Consider the following 10,369-nt stretch of genomic DNA (forward strand, 5'->3'; position numbering starts at 1 on the left):
CGCATCTTTTGTGTCATGATATTTCACCTGTTCGTAGACTGTAACGAGAAAGAATTAGCCTGCCATTGAATATATTTCTATTGGTAAGCTCTGTTGGCAGTTAGTACGGTGGCCGAGTGGTTAAGGCGTTGGACTTAAGATCCAATGGATTTATATCCGCGTGGGTTCGAACCCCACCCGTACTAAAATTTTTTTCCCCGGCCCCGTCTTTACAAACTATAGTCAATTTGAATGAGGTATCACAGCGGACGGATGAATCCATACTTGGCACAACATTCATCATGAGAGAACGGCTATCTATTTGTATTGCTTCCGTCACCCGGACAATCGGTCTAATTTTGTTTCTTCATTCGGTTGTTGGTTTGTTCGTTTTTCACTGAGTGTTTCTTTGTTTGTTTGCTTTTTTTATCCCCGCCACGATGGCAGTCATACCTACTACAATTGAATTTAACACAGAGAAATCTGTTGTGATAAAAAAGAGAAATACATAAATACAATACAAAATACGACATACGTGTTCGGGGGTTACATTCTTCTGAGGCACAATTTGCGATGACTACATTCAATGTTCCATGGGAAATAACCTTTAAATTCTTCATTAAAGGATGAGATCAGACGTTTATCTCCCCTGGCATGGTTGACCCAGCTCTTTAAGCTGTCAGGACTGGTGAAAATTGCATCACTCGGAAGAAAAACATATATATATATATATATATATATATATATCTTTTAAAAACCAAGTTGTGGAATCGCTACATTTTTCGCCATCCATTGTTAATTTGTGAATTAAATAAACTAATTTGACTAAGCTTTAAGATACGTTTGTCTTTCAGTGTCGATTATTTTTCCAACTCGTTCAGTATCACGCATTCTTCTGGCTTTTGATGCCTATTTGCCAAGCGATTTTTGGAAGCAGAGGGTAATATCTGATTAAAAAAAAAAAAATCTAGAACGATAACAACTGCAAGAAAGTATGTCTATGCACAGCCTACAGTTTTCTGAAAGGAAAATTAACAGACTACCAATTTCTGATAGTTTTAAGTGTGTTTTAACAAACTGGTGAGTGAACTATACATTTTGATGAGATCAATAAATTTTTATGAATTCTTTGAATATATGTTGTTGTTGCTGTTTTTGTTTAAACAACAACAACAACAACAACACCCACACACACACACCCACACACACACATATATATATATATCGTCAGTAAATGCAGCAAAGATAAACGGAGAAAAATGTCAGTGTCTCTATACCTTAAGTAATAATAATAATAATAATAATAATAATGGTATTTATATAGCGCTGAATCTTGTGCAGAGACAAATCAAAGCGCTTTCGCACCAGTCATTCACACGCATGCGTAACTCTAAAACTGTAGAAACTAAAGACAAGGAAGGGCAGGCAAGGGAGGCTATTTTGGGAAGAGGTCGGTTTTAAGGCCAGACTTGAAAGAGCTGAGAGTGGAGACTTGACGAAGCTAAAGAGGAAGTTCATTCCAATCGCAAGGTCCAGAGACAGAGAAAGAACGGCGGCCAACAGTCGAGTGTTTGAATCTGGGTATGCGTAAACAGAGTGGATCCGAAACCGATCGTAGTGAGCGAGATGGAGTGTAGAGGTGAAGGCAGCCACAGCGATAGGAAGGGGCAGTTTTGTGAATACATTTATAGCATAGAGTGCTGATCTTGTACTTTATTCGGTGTGAGACAGGGAGCCAGTGGAGATGTTGCAAAAGAGGAGTGATGTGCTCAGATCTTTTCTTTCTGAGGACGAGTCGGGTAGCAGAGTTTTGTATGCGCTGAAGGGACTGAATGGATGAAGCAGGCAAGCCAGACAATAGAGAGTTACAGTAGTCAAGGCGAGAGAGAATGAGAGAAACGACAAGTCTAGATGTTGCGTCAGTGGACAGATATTTCCGGACAGTAGCAGGACTGACATGTCTGACTGATAAATTATTGCATGGTCAGTGTACTGTCAAGGACAACACCGAGGTTCCTGACTGACGTGGAAAGAGGGATGGATGTACTGCCAAGTTTGATTGTGTCAATTGTGACGGAAGACAGCTTTTGTTTAGTTCCTATGATCATTGCTTCAGTTTTGTCCGCGTTCAATTGTAACTTATTTCGAGTCATCCAGTTTTGAATGTTCAGGAAGCAGTTGGATGTTTCTTGCAAGAGCGACAACAATTTTTCAGGGGTATCACTCTTCTGGAGTTGAGTGTCATCAGCATAAGAATGATGACTGATATTATGACGGTTGATAATTTCAGCGAGAGGAGCAGTGTACAGTGTGAAGAGCACTGGGCCTAAAACAGATCCCTGTGGGACTCCATGTTCGATTTTAACGGGTTCAGATTGGAAATGATCAACAATGACAGACTGGAATCGATCAGTGAGATAAGATTTGAACCAGTTTAGGACAGTGCCGTTGATACCAAATGTAAAATGAAGACGGGAAAGAAGGTTTGAATGGTCTATAGTGTCAAAGGCAGCTGACAAGTCGAGAAGAATGAGAAGGGAAATTTTTCCTGGGTCGGACGCTATCAGAAGATTGTTCAGAATGTGGAGGAGAGTGGTTTCGGTGCTGTGGTCAGCGCGATAGGCAGACTGAAATGGGTGGATGAGATTGTTGAAACGAAGGTGGTTGTTGAGCTGCTTGAGGACAGATTTTTCGAGGAGTTTGGACATGAATGGAAGAGCAGAAACTGGTCGATAGTTTTTCAAAATGTTTGCGTCAAGGTTGGGTTTCTTCAGAAGAGGCCGGACGATTGCAGTTTTGAAAGTGGATGGAAACGTTCCATTGATAAGGGATGAGTTGACAATATTGATGATTGTGGGGAGAAGATGTGAGACACACTGGGAAAAGACCAAGGCTGGTATAGGATCGAGCTCACAGGATTTTATTGTCATTTCTTTCAGGATTTCATGAACTTCTGTTTCAGTCAATGGATTAAAGGAATGGAGAGGAGTGCCGCTGAATTGAGGATCAGGATGAACAGGTTGGAAAGACATTTGGTCTAAGATGGTACGAATATTTTGGACTTTGTCGAAAAAGAAAGAGGAGAAGACATTGGGGAGTTCAGATAAAGTGTAGGCAGAAGGAAAAGGAGTCTTTTTTGCAGTTCCAAGAAGATTTGACATGACAGAGTAAAGAGATTTGGTGGATGTGGCATCGAGAACTTAAGCAGAAAAGAAGTTTATCTTTGCTGATGAGATCATATGTTTGACTTTATTTATTTGTTTTCGGAATATTTGATTGTGGACTTGCAGTTTTGTTGATCGCCATCGTCTTTCCAGTTGGCGACGTTTGTGTTTTGCAAGTCGAATGTCTTGTGTGTACCATGGGGAGGAAGGTCTATCAGGGAGCATGCGGGTAGTGGGAGGTGCATGTTCATCCAGCAGTTGAGAGAGGACAGTGTTGTAATGTGTGGATACGTCGGTTCGGGACGAAATTTTGGGAAGGCGTTCTGCAGCTTAAGAAAAAGTGTTAATGTTGATGGATTTCAGGTTGCGACGACTAACAGATTTTTTGGTTCTGGTAGGTTTTGAAATATTAAGCAAGAATATAACAGCAGAATGGTCGGAAGAAAGTTTGTCAGTTACAGTCACTGACGCAACCATGGCATCAGAGTCACGTGCGATGAGCCAGTCCAACGTATGGCCAGATCTGTGTGTTGGTTCTGTAACGGACTGAGAGAGAGAATGATTGGACAGAGATAGACATAGGCGTTTGACATCAGTGGAAGTCTGGTTGTCGAAATGAAAATTGAAATCTCCGAAGACAATAAGTTTGCCAGAACGAAGGTTGTAGTAATCAAGTAGTGTTCGGAACTCATCGTGAAACTGAGAAGACGTTGGGTTATTTTTACGACTAGGAGGAGAACGATAGAGACAACAGAAGATGACTGAGTGACCGGGAACACTGAGAGTGACTTCTAGCATTTCGAAGGTATCATGTGGAAAGGCGTGGTTATGGGAGGAGAGGGAAGACTCCAAGATATCTCTGTAGACGGTGGCGATGCCACCTCCACGAGACAATCGAGGAAGTGACATAGTTTTGTATCCAGGGGGGGGGGGGGTGGTGGGGGTGGGGGGTGGGGGGGGGGGGTCAGTTGTTTAAGTTTGGGTTCGTGACCTTGTGACTTTAACCAGGTTTCGATAAGAAAGACGATATCAAAGTTTTTTTTCAAAAATAAAATCAGAAATATAGTCAGTCTTTTGATCAGGGCAGACAGATTGAACATTGAACAGACAGGCATGAAAGAGATCAGAGGTAAGGAGAGAGGAATCTAATGGTGAAGCAGGTGAGTCAGGCAGACAGACAGTGGAAGAAGAAGATGGTGACTGAGCAGTGGAGGACAATGGGAAGGAAGAAAAAGGTCCGGGAGTTGAGACAGGTGTGGCAGGAGTAGGTAAGCTCTTTTGGCAGTTAGTACGGTGGCCGAGTGGTTAAGGCGTTGGACTTAAGATCCAATGGATTTATATCCGCGTGGGTTCGAACCCCACCCGTACTAAATTTTTTTTCCCCGGCCCCGTCTTTACAAACTATAGTCAATTTGAATGAGGTGTCACAGCGGACGGATGAATCCATACTTGGCACAACATTCATCATGAGAGAACGGTTACCTTAACTGCGCATGAACCCAACGCGCTTCTCAGACCAAGATACATGACATTTTCGAGTTTCAGTATGCTATCAAATACAATCATTGTAAGGAATAGATTGTTCTGATGCTTACACATTGCAACCCAACGTTTCATAGCAAAAGTATCTCATTGCAAATAATTTTATTGCATGCACATGGGATATATATGTAAAGAGGGGCAGCTGGAATGCCCACGACTGTTTCTGGCACTTGGCAATCGAATCACACAACCTACTGAATGCGTCCACTCCTTTTCCGAATTATGTCAACACATTGAAAGTTTCAATTTCAGTAGCTCAAGGAGGCGTCACTGCGTTCGGACAAAACCATATACGCTACACCACATCTGCCAAGCAGATGCCTGACCAGCAGCGTAACCGAACGCGCTTAGTCAGGCCTTGAGAAAAAAAAGAAAAAAAAAGAAGAAAAAAAAGGGGGAATAAATAATAGATAAGCTTACATAAATAAATAAATAAATAAATAATAATTATAATATAGAAAAAGGTAGTAGTAGTAGTAGTAATAATAATAATAATAATAATAATATATATATATATATATATATATATATATATATAAGACAGCAATGATGATAAATAAGCAAATAAATGTAAAACATGAAGACACACATTCACACATACACCCACACATGCACAAAAGATAACACACATTGAAAACTCGTTCTATCTGTATTGCTTCCGTCACCCGGACAATCGGTCTGATTTTGTTTCTTCATTCGGTTGGTTGGTTTGTTCGTTTTTCAGTGTTTGTTTGTTTGCTTTTTTATCCTCGCCACGATGGCAGTCATACCTACTGCAATTGAATTTAACACAGAGAAATCTGTTGTGATAAAAAAGAGAAATACATAAATACAATACAAAATACGACATACGTGTTCGGGGTTTACATTCTTGTGGGGCACAATTTGCGATGACTACATTCAATGTTCAATGGGAAATAACCTTTAAATTCTTCATTAAAGGATGAGATCAGGCGTTTATTTCCCCTGGCATGGTTGACCCAGTTCTTTAAGCTGTCGGCACTTGTGAAAATTGCATCACTCGGAAGAAAAACATATATATAAACATTTTTATCTTTTTAAAAAGATATATATATATATATATATATATATATATCTTTTAAAAATCAAGTTATGGAATCGCTACATTTTTCTCCATCCATTGTTAATTTGTGAATTAAATAAACTAATTTGACTAAGCTTTAAGATACGTTTGTCTTTCAGTGTCGATTTTTTTCCCCAACTCGTTCAGTATCACGCATTCTTCTGGCTTTTGATGCCTATTTGCCAAGCGATTTTTGGAAGCAGAGGGTAATATCTGATTTAAAAAAAACAAACTAGAACGATAACAACTGCAAGAAAGTATGTCTATGCACAGCCTACAATTTTCTGAAAGGAAAATGAACAGACTACCAATTTCTGATAGTTTTAAGTTTGTTTTAACAAACTGGTTAGCAACTGAGTGAACTATACATTTTGATGAGATCAATATTTTTTTTATGAATTCTTTGAATATATGTTGTTGTTGTTTTTGTTTAAACAACAACAACAATAACACACACACACACACACATATCTATCTATCTATCTATCTATATATATTATATATATATATATATATATATATATATATATATATATCGTCAGTAAATGCAGCAAAGATAAACGGAGAAAAAAGTCAGTGTCTCCATACCTTAAGTAATAATAATAATAATAATAATAATAATGGTATTTATATAGCGCTGAATCTTGTGCAGAGACAAATCAAAGCGCTTTCGCACCAGTCATTCACACGCATGCATAACTCTGAAACTGTAGAAACTAAAGACAAGGAAGGGCAGGCAAGGGAGGCTATTTTGGGAAGAGGTGGGTTTTAAGGCCAGACTTGAAAGAGCTGAGAGTGGAGACTTGAAGCTAAAGAGGAAGTTCATTCCAATCGCAAGGTCCAGAGACAGAGAAAGAACGGCGGCCAACAGTCGAGTGTTTGAATCTGGGTATGCGTAAACAGAGTGGATCCGAAGCCGATCGTAGTGAGCGAGATGTAGTGTTGAGGTGAAGGCAGCCGCCGAGATAGGAAGGGGCAGTTTTGTGAATACATTTATAGCATAGAGTGCTGATCTTGTACTTTATTCGGTGTGAGACAGGGAGCCAGTGGAGATGTTGCAAAAGAGGAGTGATGTGCTCAGATCTTTTCTTTCTGAGGACGAGTCGGGTAGCAGAGTTTTGTATGCGCTGAAGGGACTGAATGGATGAAGCAGGCAAGCCAGACAATAGAGAGTTACAGTAGTCAAGGCGAGAGAGAATGAGAGAAACGACAAGTCTAGATGTTGCGTCAGTGGACAGATAACGAACTGAGAGAGAGAATGAGTGGACAGAGATAGACATAGGCGTTTGACATCAGTGGAAGTCTGGTTGTCGAAATGAAAATTGAAATCTCCGAGGATAATAAGTTTGCCAGAACGAAGGTTGTAGTAATCAAGTAGTGTTCGGAACTCATCGTGAAACTGAGAAGACGTTGGGTTATTTTTACGACTAGGAGGACGACGATAGAGACAACAGAAGATGACTGAGTGACCGGGAACACTGAGAGTGACTTCTAGCATTTCGAAGGTATCATGTGGAAAGGCGTGGTTATGGGAGGAGAGAGAAGACTCCAAGATATCTCTGTAGACGGTGGCGATGCCACCTCCACGAGACAATCGAGGAAGTGACATAGTTTTGTATCCGGGAGGGGGGGGGTGAGGGGGGGGGGGGGTCAGTTGTTTAAGTTTGGGTTCGTGACCTTGTGACTTTAACCAGGTTTCGATAAGAAAGACGATATCAAAGTTTTTTTCAAAAAAAAAATCAGAAATATAGTCAGTCTTTTGATCAGGGCAGACAGATTGAACATTGAACAGACAGGCATGAAAGAGATCAGAGGTAAGGAGAGAGGAATCTAATGGTGAAGCAGGTGAGTCAGGCAGACAGACAGTGGAAGAAGAAGATGGTGACTGAGCAGTGGAGGACAATGGGAAGGAAGAAAAAGGTCCGGGAGTTGAGACAGGTGTGGCAGGAGTAGGTAAGCTCTTTTGGCAGTTAGTACGGTGGCCGAGTGGTTAAGGCGTTGGACTTAAGATCCAATGGATTTATATCCGCGTGGGTTCGAACCCCACCCGTACTAAATTTTTTTCCCCGGCCCCGTCTAGTCAATTTGAATGAGGTATCACAGCGGACGGATGAATCCATACTTGCCACAACATTCATCATGAGAGAACGGTTACCTTAACTGCGCATGAACCCAACGCGCTTCTCAGACCAAGATACATGACATTTTCGAGTTTCAGTATGCTATCAAATACAATCATTGTAAGGAATAGATTGTTCTGATGCTTACACATTGCAACCCAACGTTTCATAGCAAAAGTATCTCATTGCAAATAATTTTATTGCATGCACATGGGATATATATGTAAAGAGGGGCAGCTGGAATGCCCACGACTGTTTCTGGCACTTGGCAATCGAATCACACAACTTACTGAATGCGTCCACTCCTTTTCCGAATTATGTCAACACATTGAAAGTTTCAATTTCAGTAGCTCAAGGAGGCGTCACTGCGTTCGGACAAAACCATATACGCTACACCACATCTGCCAAGCAGATGCCTGACCAGCAGCGTAACCGAACGCGCTTAGTCAGGCCTTGAGAAAAAAAAGAAAAAAAAAAGAAGAAAAAAAAGGGGGGAATAAATAATAGATAAGCTTACATAAATAAATAAATAAATAAATAAATAAATACATAATAATTATAATATAGAAAAAGGTAGTAGTAGTAGTAGTAGTAGTAGTAATAATAATAATAATAATAATAATATATATATATATATATATATAAATATAAAAGACAGCAATGATGATAAATAAGCAAATAAATGTAAAACATGAAGAAACACATTCACACATACACCCACACATGCACAAAAGATAACACACATTGAAAACTCGTTCTATCTGTATTGCTTCCGTCACCCGGACAATCGGTCTGATTTTGTTTCTTCATTCGGTTGGTTGGTTTGTTCGTTTTTCAGTGTTTGTTTGTTTGCTTTTTTATCCTCGCCACGATGGCAGTCATACCTACTGCAATTGAATTTAACACAGAGAAATCTGTTGTGATAAAAAAGAGAAATACATAAATACAATACAAAATACGACATACGTGTTCGGGGTTTACATTCTTGTGGGGCACAATTTGCGATGACTACATTCAATGTTCAATGGGAAATAACCTTTAAATTCTTCATTAAAGGATGAGATCAGGCGTTTATTTCCCCTGGCATGGTTGACCCAGTTCTTTAAGCTGTCGGCACTTGTGAAAATTGCATCACTCGGAAGAAAAACATATATATAAACATTTTTATCTTTTTAAAAAGATATATATATACATATATATATCTTTTAAAAATCAAGTTATGGAATCGCTACATTTTTCTCCATCCATTGTTAATTTGTGAATTAAATAAACTAATTTGACTAAGCTTTAAGATACGTTTGTCTTTCAGTGTCGATTTTTTTCCCCAACTCGTTCAGTATCACGCATTCTTCTGGCTTTTGATGCCTATTTGCCAAGCGATTTTTGGAAGCAGAGGGTAATATCTGATTTTAAAAAAAACAAACTAGAACGATAACAATGCAAGAAAGTATGTCTATGCACAGCCTACAATTTTCTGAAAGGAAAATGAACAGACTACCAATTTCTGATAGTTTTAAGTTTGTTTTAACAAACTGGTTAGCAACAGAGTGAACTATACATTTTGATGAGATCAATATTTTTTTTAATGAATTCTTTGAATATATGTTGTTGTTGTTTTTGTTTAAACAACAACAATAACACACACACACACACACACACACACACACACACACACACATATATATATATATATATATATATCGTCAGTAAATGCAGCAAAGATAAACGGAGAAAAAAGTCAGTGTCTCCATACCTTAAGTAATAATAATAATAATAATGGTATTTATATAGCGCTGAATCTTGTGCAGAGACAAATCAAAGCGCTTTCGCACCAGTCATTCACACGCATGCATAACTCTGAAACTGTAGAAACTAAAGACAAGGAAGGGCAGGCAAGGGAGGCTATTTTGGGAAGAGGTGGGTTTTAAGGCCAGACTTGAAAGAGCTGAGAGTGGAGACTTGAAGCTAAAGAGGAAGTTCATTCCAATCGCAAGGTCCAGAGACAGAGAAAGAACGGCGGCCAACAGTCGAGTGTTTGAATCTGGGTATGCGTAAACAGAGTGGATCCGAAGCCGATCGTAGTGAGCGAGATGTAGTGTTGAGGTGAAGGCAGCCGCCAAGATAGGAAGGGGCAGTTTTGTGAATACATTTATAGCATAGAGTGCTGATCTTGTACTTTATTCGGTGTGAGACAGGGAGCCAGTGAAGATGCTGCAAAAGAGGAGTGATGTGCTCAGATCTTTTCTTTCTGAGGACGAGTCGGGTAGCAGAGTTTTGTATGCACTGAAGGGACTGAATGGATGAAGCAGGCAAGCCAGACAATAGAGAGTTACAGTAGTCAAGGCGAGAGAGAATGAGAGAAACGACAAGTCTAGATGTTGCGTCAGTGGACAGATAACGAACTGAGAGAGAATGAGTGGACAGAGATAGACATAGGCGTTTGACATCAGTGGAAGTCTGGTTGTCGAAATGAAAATTGA

The 10,369-nt window shown here is 39.7% G+C and overlaps 3 non-coding genes across 3 annotated transcripts; all 3 read left to right on the forward strand.

The window, feature by feature from the left end:
- Nucleotides 1–102: 102 nt before the first annotated feature.
- Trnal-uaa (transfer RNA leucine (anticodon UAA)) lies at nt 103–185 on the forward strand. Its single transcript has one exon. It is a non-coding gene; the product is annotated as a tRNA-Leu (tRNA).
- Nucleotides 186–4,430: 4,245 nt separating this feature from the next.
- Trnal-uaa (transfer RNA leucine (anticodon UAA)) lies at nt 4,431–4,513 on the forward strand. Its single transcript has one exon. It is a non-coding gene; the product is annotated as a tRNA-Leu (tRNA).
- A 3,228-nt stretch (nt 4,514–7,741) lies between these two features.
- Nucleotides 7,742–7,824, forward strand: Trnal-uaa (transfer RNA leucine (anticodon UAA)). Its single transcript has one exon. It is a non-coding gene; the product is annotated as a tRNA-Leu (tRNA).
- The last annotated feature ends 2,545 nt before the right edge of the window (nt 7,825–10,369 follow it).

Source organism: Babylonia areolata, chromosome 19, assembly GCF_041734735.1.
Source record: "Babylonia areolata isolate BAREFJ2019XMU chromosome 19, ASM4173473v1, whole genome shotgun sequence".
Lineage (NCBI taxonomy): Eukaryota > Metazoa > Mollusca > Gastropoda > Neogastropoda > Buccinidae > Babylonia > Babylonia areolata.